This window comes from Lepisosteus oculatus, chromosome 14 (genome assembly GCF_040954835.1).
Source record: "Lepisosteus oculatus isolate fLepOcu1 chromosome 14, fLepOcu1.hap2, whole genome shotgun sequence".
Taxonomy (NCBI): domain Eukaryota; kingdom Metazoa; phylum Chordata; class Actinopteri; order Semionotiformes; family Lepisosteidae; genus Lepisosteus; species Lepisosteus oculatus.
Genome location: NC_090709.1, coordinates 16,906,033 through 16,920,917, shown reverse-complemented (window position 1 = coordinate 16,920,917; position 14,885 = coordinate 16,906,033). Strand labels below are relative to the sequence as shown.

General features: G+C 41.0%; 3 non-coding genes and 1 pseudogene across 3 annotated transcripts; 2 read left to right on the top strand and 2 right to left on the bottom strand.

Annotated features, from left to right (window-relative positions):
• Positions 1-14,885, top strand: part of LOC138242774 (zinc finger and SCAN domain-containing protein 2-like) — a 587,776-nt pseudogene that overhangs the window by 26,116 nt on the left and 546,775 nt on the right.
• On the bottom strand, positions 812-884 carry trnak-uuu (transfer RNA lysine (anticodon UUU)). Its single transcript has one exon. It is a non-coding gene; the product is annotated as a tRNA-Lys (tRNA).
• On the bottom strand, positions 2,201-2,272 carry trnaa-cgc (transfer RNA alanine (anticodon CGC)). Its single transcript has one exon. It is a non-coding gene; the product is annotated as a tRNA-Ala (tRNA).
• Positions 3,814-3,886, top strand: trnak-uuu (transfer RNA lysine (anticodon UUU)). The gene has a single exon. It is a non-coding gene; the product is annotated as a tRNA-Lys (tRNA).

Genomic DNA, 14,885 nt, shown 5'->3' with positions numbered 1-14,885 from the left:
ACGTACAAAACACATGAATAGTAACGGCTTTGAATGCAATACAAACGCCAATGGCACAATGGATAACGTGTCTGATTACGAATCAGAAAACTTTAGGTTTCTACTCCTTCCTGGTTCGTGAAGAAGCTTTTAAACCACACTACTCAACACTGACATCGTAGTGTGTCATCTTGCCTGTGGTACTTAGAGCAGCGCTCAATAAAAATGATCAGAAACCGAAAGCGCTTCTTATGCGGATCAGTATATTCCGATTCCACTGGTTCTGCAAAAGAAATAAGAAAAGCCGAACTCAAAGCACTGTGTTGCCATTACGGGTACTCTGTCTGCTGCTGCTTTAAGATCTACTCACACCGTGTTGCCATTAAGGCTACCTAGTTAAAAAAAAACTTATCGTCACCTTTTTGAACGTGATTATTAGACACCCGTTAAATCTCAACCGAGGTTTCTTGAGAGATTTTCAGCGAGCGAGTATTAAAAAACTACGTCGCTTCCAACCTCTGCTGTCACTGTAAACTCGGACGTGATGTTCTGCAGAGTTGCAGTGTGCCTTTCCTCTTGTCGTATTCAAGAGTACTCACTGTGTGAGCTCCTCACTGCGTGTTCTGTACTCTACTGTGATTTAATTTAGATGATTACGTGGAGTAGAGTGACAAGATCTACTTGAACACTTTCAGTTTGTGAAATGAAACACTAAATACACTACTGTAAATACAAGTAATGGACATTTAAAATAACCACAGTACAGCTAGAACAGTGAAAGATTAAAGACTATTTAGAATGACATTCACAATAGACTTAAGAACAGCACATCCGCCCGAACAGGGACTTGAACCCTGGGCCCTCAGATTAAAAGTCTGATGCTCTACCGACTGAGCTATCCGGGCTCTGAAAGAAAATCGACACTGTCGGGATCCTCGCAAGTCACATGTCTCTTGTTCCGAAGAGCAGTCATACCTGACCCGTCTGGAATGACCACTGACAGACTTTATCATGAAGCGACGGCACCACTACCAGTAGAATGAGTGAGAAATACAGCATGACATGGGTAGTTAAGGGGCTCCCACAATCCATCTTTCCTCACATTACTGATTTTTTTCAATAGCATTTGGACCTTTTTTCACATTCAGATTTTTTTCTCATTTAATAAAATCTTTTAATCAACAACATTAAAAAGAAAACAAATGGAACGTTTTTTGGAACCATAATTAAAAAACTATTTCAATGCCTTGGTTGTATACGTGTGCACACCCTTTATAAAGGGAGTTGCAACAGTGCTGAAATTTAAAGAGCATTTCTGTAGAGAAAACAGCCTTGATGTTAAGCTTAGGGAGCCTGTCTTTTCGAAATTCTATTTCTTGACACCTTGCACAGCCTCCCGACAGACTAACAAATATTTGTTGGAGAAATTGGCTCACACACCGGAAGACACTAACGTTTATTTACGTTAGAGTATGTGAATAACAGTTTAACCGAAAAAGTTTGTAATTGTGATTTTGTTAAAATTCAATAAATCGTCTATCAACAGTTAGAATTTATTAAGAAATTGTTTTATTTCATAAACTATAAGACAATTCAGAGAGTTTATAGGTCATATCCGTCGCTTATGTTCTTTTAACTCTAGAGTTCAGGATCCAAACCCAGCTGCGGACGATTGTGTTTCTTGGATCTCTTGTAATCATCAAAAGTCGATGTGTAATCCTTCAGTACTTTCTCGAGTTGTGCCATGGATATTTTATACGTTCAATACTTGTCATGCTGTTTTGCATTTTCCTTAACAAGCGGAAAAAGTTCAAAGTGTGTTTATGGCAGTGTTTCACATCTACACGAAAGCACTTGTAACAGTACAGGACACGCAGTGAGGAGTTCGTGAAGCTTTCAGTTTAGTGCGGAGTTTAGAAGGAGGATTCACTTGCTGAATGATCTCTCATGAAATCCTGGGCGAGATTCAACAGGTGTTTTCTGCAACAGCCATGACAAGTGTGACGCAATCTCAGGATTTCCTGAATTTGAACTAAATTATTAGTTCAAATAATTTAGGATTTAACAGAACTAAATGAGGTACATTTAAAACAGCAGCGCAACTCTGCAGCACGTCGAGTGTGCCTGCATTTAATTGTGTAAACCTGGCTCTCTCTGAACACAAGCAAAGAGTTCTCACTCAACAGAAGATTGCGATGTGAGTACTGTAATATAAAGCACCTGGAGATGCCAGGGATTGAACCCGGGACCTCATACATGCGAAGCATGCGCTCTACCACTGAGCTACATCCCCGATGGAAAAGGTAATGGAACAGACTTGTCCAGATGCTCACTGATCACAATCCACCACTCACGAGGAATGCCTGCAGTTTCCCACTTTCGCGTTTCCTCTACTACAGAGTAAATGCATGGGAATGAAGAAATAAGGAAGGAAAAATAATCGCATTGAAGCTTCAAGAGACTGGGCACAAATTAATCTATTATTTTTGTATCCAGTCACACGTGCGACGGTGGTTAATTCCCAGACGCGGGAGTGCTTTTTTCTACCTCCTTACTCGACTGTCTTTCAATTCTGTTTTATTTGAAAGCTTTTTGCATCTTTTAAGTGCTCTTGATTAAACTATGCATAGAAAAATAGCACTACTGATTATTTTCATGGGCCGATGCACACTTGTTCTGTACAACTCGAGTGATAAAGCCCTGTCTGCAAATATTGTAGAAGAACATAAAAGGGTGAAACAACGCCCCAACCACAGGAATGGTAACAGGCAGGATCGTGTTCTTATTTGATAAGTCCTTTTGAGATGTCTTGTCAATGCACACAGGCGTTAGAGCTGAATAATTTACTTTTAGTGGTGTTTTTAAACAAAGATGGAACATGTTATTTCTATACCAGGAAGAAAGGAGCAGACTTTAAGAGGCAAAAACGACACCTTATCAAAGCTAATATCAATTAAAATGACATCACAACAAAAAGTGGAGCCTTGAGTGAATAAAATTAGTTTTCATTGGACGTATGTGTCTCTATAACTTTGTTGGTGAGAGAGAGGATTGTGATAATTTGCAGGTGCTTCTCGGAAGTGCGTTGGTGGTACAGGCGCCTTCCAAATAATTGAGTCGGGTTTGAATCCGCCAGTACAAACACAAATCTTTTCAAGATAATTTGTGGTCCGCTAACACATCTTTTGAAACACTACAACAGGTAACACCCCGTGTGAAACATCATGAACATCTGTTAAAGCCTGAGTTTTACATACTCTAATGTAAATAAACGTTAGTGTCTTCCGGTGTGTGAGCCAATTTCTACAAAAAATATTCGTTAGTCTGTCGGGAGGCTGTGCAAGGTGTTAAGAAATAGAATTTCTAAAAGACAGGCTCCCTAAGCTTAACATCAAGGCAGAAAAAATGCTGTTTTCTCTACAGAAATGCTCTTTAAATTTCAGCACTGTTGCAACTCCCTTTATAAAGGGTGTGCACACGTATACAACCAAGGCATTGAAAGTTTTTTTTTAATAATTGTTCCAAAAAAATGTTCCATTTGTTTTCTTTTTAATGTTGTTGATTAAAAGATTTTATTAAATGTGAAAAAAATCTGAATGTGAAAAAAGGTCAAAATGCTATTGAAAAAAATCAGTAATGTGAGGAAAGATGGATTGTAGGAGCCGCTTAACTACCCATGTCATGCTGTATTTCTCACTCATTCTACTGGGCGTGGTGCCGTCGCTTCATGATAAAGTCTGTCAGTGGTCATTCCAGACGGGTCAGGTATGACTGCTCTTCGGCACAAGAGACACGTGACTTGCCAGGATCCCGACAGTGTCGGTTCTTTTCAGAGCCCGGATAGCTCTGTCGGTAGAGCATCAGACTTTTAATCTGAGGGCCCAGGGTTCAAGTCCCTGTTCGGGCGGCTGCGCCGTTCTTAAGTCTATTGTGAATGTCATTCTAAGTAGTCTTTTATCTTTCACTCTTCTAGCTGTACTGTGGTTATTTTAAATGTCCATTACTTGTATTTACAGTAGTGTATTTAGTGTTTCATTTCACAAACCGAAAATGTTCAAGTAGATCTTGTCACTCTACTCCACTTAATCATCTAAATTAAATCACAGTAGAGTACAGAACACGCAGCGAGGAGCTCACACAGTGAGTACTCTTGAATACGACAAGAGGAAAGGCACACTGCACATCTGCAGAACATCACGTCCGAGTTTACAGTGACAGCAGAGGTTGGAAGCAAAGTAGTTTTTTTATTACTCGCTCGCTTAACGATCTCTCAAGAAACCTCGGTGGAGATTTAACGGGTGTCTAATAATCACGTTCAAAAAGGTGACGATAAGTTTTTTTTTTAACTAGGTAGCCTTAATGGCAACACGGTGTGAGTAGATCTTAAAGCAGCAGCAGACAGAGTACCCGTAATGGCACCGCAGTGCTTTGAGTTTGGCTTTTCTTATTTCTTCTGCAGAACCAGTGGTATCGGAATATACTGATCCGCATAAGAAGCGCTTTTGGGTTCTGATCATTTTTATTGAGCGCTACTCTAAACTTTACATTTGCTCGGGCTAGTTTTCCCCATGAAAAAAAGACATATCCCTAATTACATAATTTCACTTTTTTCTTATCAACGAGTAGAAAGAAATAAAATATATACTTCATTATAAGTACTGTATCTGGGAACAGTGTGTAGATGACAGGTTTGTGACTTTCTCATGAGCACGGTATATGAATCCTTCAGATTAAAGGCACTGTGAGTTTGAATAAAATTAAGGATAGTCTGTCCCAGCTCGCCGCGATGGTATAGTGGTCAGTACTTTGTGCTGTGACCGCAATACCCGCGCTTTGAATCCGGGTGACAGCAGCCCAAGACAAGAGAGCTTCCTTCGTCTATGTTATTTCAGTGAAGGGGGGGCATGCGTGTACAGCGAGCGGTCATCGAGTTGATGTGTTGCCCCACATAAGCAATGTGAACCAACACTGCTTTACAAAGGAGCACTACCTGAGCTTATCGTTGGTAAACTGGAGACCAGACCGACCTCTTCTCTGACGAGAAGAAAAGGACAGGAGCCACAGTATTTAATATAAATAAGAGATTTCAATTTTCTGTGGCGCAACTAGTACCAAACACTTAATCTCGGGGTTGTGAATTCGAGCTCCACGCTGGTAAGAAATCATATAGGTTATGATAAATTTACTTTTTTTAAATAAAAAGTAATATTATAAAACTTTCCCGATACCAGTTTGCAGGTGACATTTTCTTTATAAAAGTAATCTTTAGTATGGGATCAATAACCGCGCCAGAACAAATATCGGAAAGAAATCGCCTGTCACTAATGAATTTAAGGAAAGTAGAGACATAGTCAGAAAACCAACATATAGGAAATGTTAGTTACTTTGTATGTGCTTTAGCGTTTTCTTTTATATACCGAAAAAAATTTCAAGGCGTTCTAGTCGCTGTACTCCTCGTAGATAAGACGAAATCACAATACAGTACAGGACATGCAGTGAGGAGCTCACGCAACGAATAGTCTTGAACATGCCAAGCGTAAAGGCACACTGCACATCTGCGAAACATCACATCCTAGTTTAGTTACAGTGAGATTATAGACTGGAAGCTAGGAAGTCTCAGATCACTTTTTTATTAAAAGTTCAAGCAGACACAAATACCTTTGTAAGAGACATTTCAGAATCCCAGTCAAATCCAGTACGATTGCTGGATCCCTCGAATTCGGCAATATCACAGATCTGCAGTCCACGATTAGAATACTTTAGGTGCGTTGTGTAAGACATACCGCCCAGAGCATTTCTAAGACAGGAAATACATTTTCGTTACGAAATGAGATATACTGTACGTAGAGTGAAATGGTCTGGTACGAGTCCTAAGTTTGAATAGTTAAAAAAAGACGAAAAGGGTTAATTACAGACTCTTTTGAAATATAAGAACATTAAAGCTGCGCGGACCTTATCTTCATTTACCTAGTTTAATCGTTTTCAGAAAGTATAATTATATTATTTTATGTACTCCTGACGATTCTACTGATGTTATAAGTGCTCTTGTTTATATTGAATCTATTTTGTTGTTCAAATAAAAAGTAAAAAAAAACTTTCCAGATGCGGCTGCTGTAAAAATAAAATGATATTAAAGGCGTTGTACGTAGAGTTCTGAAGCCTGTTCCACAGAAGAACTAGCTGAGATGAAAAGTTCGATATTCTACTGACAGGGCTATTATCGTCAACTCAGTTTCTTTCTGAAACAACATTTTTCGGGAAAAACTTACACAAAAATTTCACAATTTGAAATAAAATGCTTGCTTAAAAGTGCAGATTATTTTTTACCCAAAAACTGGGTAAAACCGACCCGTTGGAGTCTCTGTGGTACCATTGGTCAGTGCAGGCAGGTCGGTACTAAAATGATAGTAAGGTGTTGGTTCAAGCACATCTAGGCACGCCTTTCTCACTGTTCCATCGTGAACATCATCTAGAGAAAAAGTGGCATGTACTGTTTAGTACATTATTGACCTTAATAATTAATAATTTGAGGGAATACAAGTGCTTTGCATGTATCGAATTACAGCACGTAACAACTGACTACCTGAGTCGATATCACCGGGCAATTTCCAATAACGACCAACATCAGAAACTTCAAGAAAAATAAGATTCCATATCTTGGAATGTAGGGCGGGAGAATTCATTTATAATCCTGTTGCATCTTGAGCTAAACTCAAGAGGGCACAAGCCCTAGAACCCGAATCCGTTACAATAACAAAAGGACAGACATTGAAATATGGGCTATTTCGAAGTAGCAAATGTGAGATATAAAGTCGGAATTCTGAGTTGCTAAGTCGCAATTCTGAGATACCATAGCGGTTTTTTTTTTACTCCCTGGCGGAAACGGGCTTCCATAGAAATCCGGGTTGTAAATAACAACTGTCACTACACACGACTGAGTTCTTGAGGCTGGCACCTAAGACCACTCAGCCATCCTGACAAGCAGTGGAGGATGCCCGTTACTTTGTCAAAGGATTATTAACTACTTTTCTTTTCTTATTATTACAGAGATTTCTACATTGCAAGACAATTGACGATTTAGATAAAGGTATATCGTGGCACGCAAACCAGGCACGGAGAGGGTTTGAACCCGCGCTCTTCAGTTTACGAAACCGATGCCTTACCACTTGGCCACCGCACAGACAGTTTAGTTTTTTTTCCCATCAAGGCTAATACATTTTGAAAAAAAAAATCTGTGCGCAAATTGCAATGGCAGGAGAAGTAAAGAATATAGTTCTTCTGTGGAGCTGGCTTCAGACTCTGCTTATAGCGCCCGTCAAATAAAATAGATATTTTATTTTTACAGGAAGACGCATTCCGAAATGTATCTCTGCAGTTTTAGAAAAGTTTTGAATGGTATATTTTATACAACGCACAAACCGTATTCTAATTGCAGACTGCAGATCTGTGCAGCAATCCTACTACATTTCACTGTGATTCTGAAATACTTCTAGCAAACATATTCAGGTTTCCTTGAACTTTAATAAAAAACTACTTCGCTTTCAATCTCTGGTGTTACTGTAAACTCGGACGTGATGTTCCGCAGATGTGCAGTGTGCCTTGTCTTATTCAAGTTTACTGGATTTGTGAAACGAAAATACAAACTGGACAGTTTCAGACACATGAAGACTCATAAATGTCACTACAAATGACAAATTTGTAGTGTAAATCTGCCGGGCTGATTACGTGTCTGACCATTTCTCTCCTCCCTCTTCGGCAGTGAGCACTATTTTTTCATTTTCTTCCCTTGTAGTTTCCTCGCTCTTTTACTGTCCCTTTCTCCCACGGAGAGACGGAAAACATGCCGAAATCGTTTTCACCCTGTGTTTGTGCAACGTCAGTGTGTGAAGGGAAAGGGATCTATGTGGCTCCAGTGGCGCACGGTACTTATACAGCAGTGCACAGCGGAGTCATGCCGAGGTTGTGAGTTCGAGCCTCACCTGGAGCAGTGTGGTCTGTCTTTAGCTACCGAAAGCAACCGTCCACTTTAGATACTGTTACTTATAGGTCGTCCTTAACACCTTATCTAACGGGATTGTAGCCTGTTAGGTGTTTGCTGGAGATCCAGTCTAAATTAACATCAAAGGAACAGGTAAAGGTTTATTCCACGTCACACCCGAAGAAGGGTCCACGTTGTGTTTCCTTCTCCTTTCAGCATGGAATAAACCTATACTTTTTCCTTTGCAGCTGACGCAGGTCACTACTTAAATTCCCATCAGCTGTGGACCCCCAGCTGATCTCTACACAGACAGATGAGAGATATCTCATCTTCTTAGATGAGAGGTCTACTGGGACTAAGGGAGCACGATGGTGTACCGAAGACTTGAAAAAGCTCTCGCATTAGATTCTGTTTTTGTTGTTTCCCAGATTTGTTTTTAATGTTCTTTTTGTTTTGAAGTTGTTCCTTTAAGTATTTTTTTATTTTATTTTCTGTAGTCGTTAGACTACTACAGTGATTTACCTAGGTTCCCGGAAGGCTTCTCGCATCGTGGTTGTTGTGTTTTTGGGTTACAAGTATTTTTTTTCTATTGATAGGACCCCACGCATTACTGTGGGACTAGTTAACTTAAGTTCTTACATTGTACCTGAAATTACCACATAAACTACTACTCTGTTTTTCTTTTTTTTAAATAAAGGCACAAATGATGTTTTTTTTTCTTGCAGCTGATTGGCAATGACCCTACAACGGGTCATTGCAACGAACGTGGCTGCTGAAATTTGTCAGCAGCTCCATACTAAACCTGTTCTCAATTGCAACAAACCTAAAATAACATATGCTGCCCATTAGATGTTACCGATGTAGGAGACTAACTTAAACCACCTCTTCACAGGGTTTATGTAGTTCAGTAGAGGAACAGTCGATCGCATTTGAACTGTTCTGAATGTAGTGGAAATAATATAGTCACAAAGTAACGAACATACGCACCACTCGCTTGAAATATTTACTGTAGCTAAAATTGTTTTCTAGACACCACAACTATTCACAATGAATTTGATGAATACATGTCTTTATAAATAAAAGTGTAATTTATTAATAATTAAGATTAATGTATATCTTTATTAGTAGCTGTATTACCGGTAATGCATGTACAGTCCTTAATATGGGATAGTGAACTTTCAGGTATCCTTTGGAGGTAAGAAAACTGATATGAAGGAAATACATATTTAAAGGGGGTGTAAGTCTTAAATGTGTTCTGTTACATCTGGGTGTTAACTGAATAGATTGTATTACTTATTGTGATTTGACACATGTCTCTCTCAGGAGACAGCAGAAAAATTGGGGAATTTGCAGGTACAGAAAATAACTTGAACTGAACAGGCAAATGTAAGGTTATGTTAAAGAAAAATAAACTTTGTCACCTTTTTCAACATGATTATTTAAGACAGTTTATCGGAACCGTATCTCTCCTCGATTATGTGACTGTGGTCCAACAGTAACGGTGGTGAAACAAGCAGAATGTGCGGAAAGAATTGGAGATGTAACGGGAGACTCATCCAGTCGATAGAAGGGTTGTGTACGCTGAGAAGTGTAGTTTAAAAGCTTAACGAGCCAGGGAGGAGCCAAACCTGCAATCTTCTGAGCCAAAGTCAAACACATTATCCATTGCACCACTGGCTCTGATACCCTAAAGCCACCACTGTGAGCTTTGTGCTGCTATTAGTAATACTGTAGCACTCCGGTGTTCACAACAGCCCCCCACCACCAGGAACTCAAACCCAGGCCTCCTGCATCACTCAACAGGGACCTAGCCTGTTGAGCTAAAGAGCAATCTCCCTTCAGTCCTGCGGCTGTGGCCCTGCTATTACAGGGAAGGGCAGTGACATCACCGCTCTGGTAAGCCGGCTCTTACACACTCAATGGTGGCCGTATGCGTTACACTCTCCCCCGCTTAACTCACCAACCTCAGCAAAGGGCTATCCCATCCCACTGCTGACACCAATGTAACGCTCCAGGGTTCACATGGGCATCCTCGCCACTGCCACATCAGGTCAGTCCCCCACCGTCAGGGACTCAAACCCAGACCTCTGGCATCACTCAACAGGAACCCAGCCTGTTGAACTAAAGGGAGACCGTCCTTAAGCTCAAGCGGCTGGGTCCCTGTTGAGCTATGGTGGCGGTCGCAGGTTTGAGTCCCCGACGGTGGGGGGCTGACTTAAGTGGCAATGGCAAGGGTGCCCACCTGAACCCCCAACCATTACAATACTATACATCGCTCCAGTCCAAATTTTCTCAATTAGATTCACGTGTTTTCTACTTGTATTTAGCTACTAGGTCTTTCGTTTGGTCTGTTTTAAAAATAGCATCTCAAACGATTTTATGTGTCATGCTGAAATTCACACACGGGGGATGTCACATGAAAGACAATCACAGATAAGATGTTGCATTTAAAAAGAAATCCAGAGTGGCAGTAGAAAACAAAGCCTTATACACGAGATGCAAGTGCTCTACCACTGAACTAAACTGATAGGCACTTTTGCCTGCAGCTCTTTAATTGAGTTAGGGAGAGTGAAGGGTCTACACAGTGTACAATTTAAAGGTTGAAGCAAGACAATCTGATGCGAGGAGAATTCACAAAACGAGCCTCTGCTTTAGCGTTTACTGAGCATTCAATGAACGTTTAAGTGAAAGACAAATTCACTATTTTCCCCTTTTGTTTAAAGAACACTTTTATCACGTTCTGCACTCCCGGTGTTTAACGGTGTTCTTTTCTACACTCCTGATTTGAGGATCCCCAGCTAAAATATTTTTTAAATACAACAAAATTCCAATATATTGAATAGTATTTATGTTTATATTTATATTCACTCGTGCCAAAAGCTTGTGTTCTCTGCATATATCAGGATGTGGAAAGAGGCCCAATCACATCTGGAGTAGATAGTATTTAGGTCAAAGCTAATTGAAAGTGCATCTCTGGGTGTGTTTGAATTACCTACGTGTTTGACTGAAGGACAAGCTCATGGTGCCATAAAAATTGACACTCGTCATCTTTTCTTCTACATTCACAGGTTTTACGCTAAAGACAAAAACATTTTTTTTGTCGTTTTCATGCCAGCTGGCACTAATTATTCTGCACTGACAGGGAAGATTAGTATTTTATCTATCACAATATGTGTGGAATTTGTTTTTAAAAAAGTTGTTCCAGAAATGAACACTTCCATTAAAGTTAAGGCAGACACCTGTTGGTGTCCACAATGACCAACTCTGCATGGCAAGAGAGGAAGAAAAGCACTGTGGTGATTTGAACCCAGAAACTTATTTACTAGACATGCACGTTAACCAGCTAAGCCACAGCACCAACAGAACGCTATCCTTTTACAGCCTCTTAGACACACCGCTCTGAGATACCTGCGTTCTGTGTGCGCTGAGCCTGCTCGCTGAGCAAGTGATGAGAAATGGCTTTTATCTGGTAATTTCAAGTTCAAGGAGCTCAATATGCTTTTTATGTTTGACATCTTCAAGGAAAATGGTGAAATCGCAGGTGGAAGAGGAAAATGATCCTTGAGTAGAGGAAAGACGACCATCTTGAGCACTAACTCATGTCAGGAGGCTAACTTCTGGGATGAGGTGGTGGAGTGGTAAGGCGATGGACTACTAATCCATTGTGCTCTGCACATGTGGGTGTGAATCCCATCCTTGTGAAGTTCAGCGGTTGACAGATGTGCCTTTTTAAACTGGGTGTGCTTTTGTTTCGTCTTTCGCTCCTGTACTACAGCAGTAATATTTCTAGATGTGCATGAACATGGTATAGTAGGCTGACGGCAGGAACACATGGCCCACAAGCAGTGACAGTATCAGAGGTGTCTGCAGTGTGTTGGTTTGTGAGCACTAATAAAATAACTTGCCGTGGAAGCACGTGTGCCTGCATTAATACAGCTCCATTGAGCAGAAAAAGCAACACAAACACCGACTTGTCAACAGGAAGTTTCCGTAGCTGAAAACACAGCCATTGTGCTCCAGGTGAAGCTTGTGTCGCAGGATGTGGGTCATTGAGGCAGTCACGGGCTGGGATTGATTGGGTTATGTTGATTTGTGTTACAGGGTGTTGGTCATTGAGGCAGTAACAGGCTGTGATTGATTAGGTTATGTTGATTTCCAGGATGGTGTCAATGTTGCCTCTCACTCAAGGGGGTGACTGCAGTTGTCCCAATTAATACAGGAACAGTCAGTAAAAACAGTCAAACCCAAGTCGTTCAGGGAGCAATTAGGTATCGAGACTTGGAGGTGTGAGGAGTCGCTGAGCCAGTTTTAGCCAGACCAACGGGTGAACTGATAAGGTTCCATGACACCTAGCTCAGCACTCCAACACCCCTCAAACAACACAAGCTTCCTCCTGGAAAAATACTGGGCAGACCTGATTTTGACAGGGACAGTGGAAACCCCCCTGAAAGGGATTGGCTAAGGAGAGGGATAAAAAAGACCTGAGACAGAACAGAGGGGGCTCCTGATTCCCACTGGATCCTGGAGACGACACAGGCAGCACAAGGGAAGCTGCAGAGTGCAAGACCCCGGAGGAACTCTGCAGAGACTTCTAATACCTGGAGGCAAGGATCTACTGGTTCAGTAACTGACGACAATGAGAGACATTGGCATTGGAACAGAGGTACTGTACAGAGACTTTTAACACCTGAAGGTGAGGAACAAGGAAACTGGCACAGTTAGCCGATTCAAACTGAGAGGAATGTAATATAGTCACAGAGGATTTCTATTGTTACCTGAACAGAGACTGGGGAAATAGGACTGGGCGATACCCCTCTCCTCAAAGTGGGCCATCAGAGACTACAGGTACTAAGTAGAGACGATCGAGTAACCTCTCTTATGTATTTTACAGGAAAGACTGCTGCCCCTCTGTATTCATTTTGACCCTGGGAAGGACCTTTTGCTGCTGTGAATTCTGTTTTCGTTGTGTTTTTGGGTGACAGTGAATGTGAATGTAGTTGGAAAATAAAAAGGGCACTTATACAATACAAATGCTTGTCGCTGGTCTGTGTGTGCATTGGTGATTCTGGGAGACAAACAGAGCCTGTGGTAATGTAGAGGGGCCCTAGCACCCCGTTTGTATTGCTAGGTGGTGTAGATGTACACGAAGCAGGAACATCCCTCGCCCTTGGGTTCACCTTACTGTGACACCTTCTTCATCTATGTTTTTTGAGTGCACTGCAAATGATCTTAGTATTTGCCGTCCCACATAACCGATCCAAACAAGCTGCTTTACAGAGGAGCACTGCCGGAGCTTATCGTTGGCAAACTGAAGAGCAGGCCGACCTCTTCTGTGACTCTTGAACACTAAATCTCAAGGTTGTGAATTCAAGCTCCACGCTGGCGGGAAATTCCATAGGTAATGATCACATTTTCTTGCATGCTAATCAAAAGAAATATTAAGAAACTTTTCCCGATACCAGTTTTTTAGAAAAGTAAAGGCACACGGCACATGTGTGCCACATCACGTCCGAGTTTAGTGACAACTACCTCAGAGATTGTAAGCTGGGTAGTTTCAGATTAGATCACTTTTTTTTTATCAAAGGTTCAAGCAAACCCGAATACTTTTGCAAGTGACATTTCAGAATCCTAGTCAAATCCAGTACGATTGCTGGATCCTTCGAATTCGACTGAACTATAGCACAGATCTGCAGTCCACCATTAGAATACTGTGGGTGTGTTGTATAAGCCATACCGCCCAAAATAGTTCTAAAACGGGAGATGCATCCTCATTTAGGAATGTGGTATAAAGTGAAATGGTCTGGGAAGAGTCCTACGTTTGAACAGTTCAAAATAGACGTAAAGGGGTATTTACGGACTCTTTCGAAATGTAAGAACAAGCTGTGCGGACCTTATCTTTATTAACGTCGTGTAAACGTTTTTCATAGAGTGTAATTGTATTATAGCATGTGCCCCTGACGATTTTCTTGATACGTTATATGTGCTCTTGTTTGTATTGTATGTAGTTTTGTTGTTCAAATAAAACGTAAAAGACACAACTTTCCGGATGCGGCTGCTGTAAAAATAAAATGACATCAAGGGCACGCAGAGGTCTGAAGCCTGTTTCATTTAAGAACTATATCCAGAGGTGTTAAAGAAGTCGAGATCTCACTACGAGAATGGCAGCATCTCAAAAAAAGCAGGTGCAGTTCGTTACACAGTCGTAATGCCACTAAGTCGGACCAGAAGAGCGAAAGCCACCTGGCTTTCTCTGAGCAAGTAATGTGACAAAGAGACACAGTACAGTGGTAACCGAGCCTCTTCCAACTGACTTCAAAAGGGAAGGAGCTGCTTTTTGGCAGTCTCTCGAGAAACTAAGCAAAGTGTTTAAAGATACTTTGTCAGCTTGACATCAAGGCAGAAAACAAAAACTTTCTTGCGTCCACTCAAACCAAATGCGGTTTGCCACCTTTTGCGTTATGCAGGGAATGACGTCTGCCGAGATCACTTTTGAGTCAATGCAAATCGTTATTTTTTTAATAATTGAAAAAAAATGTACTATTTCTTTTCTTAAATATTGATGGTTTAAAAACGTATTTAATGTGAAACGGTCATTGTGACTGTAAAACGGTCAAAATGTTAGTGAAGAAATCAGTCATGTGAGGAAAGGTGAATTGTGGGAGCCTCTTGACTCCCCGTGTCGTGCTGTGTTTCTCTCTCTTTCTACTTGGAGTGGTGCCGTCGCTTCTGGATAAAGTCTGTCGTGGGTCATTCCGGACAAGTCAGGTATGACTGTGCTTCACCACAAGAAGAGACACCTCACTTGCGAGGATCCCAACAGTATATTTCCCCTTTCAGAGCCCATGGGAGTGAATTTCATACACAATTAAAAAAGCCTAATTTTATTTAGAGGTTTCAGACACTTTTTTAATTAAAAAAGTGACCTGAA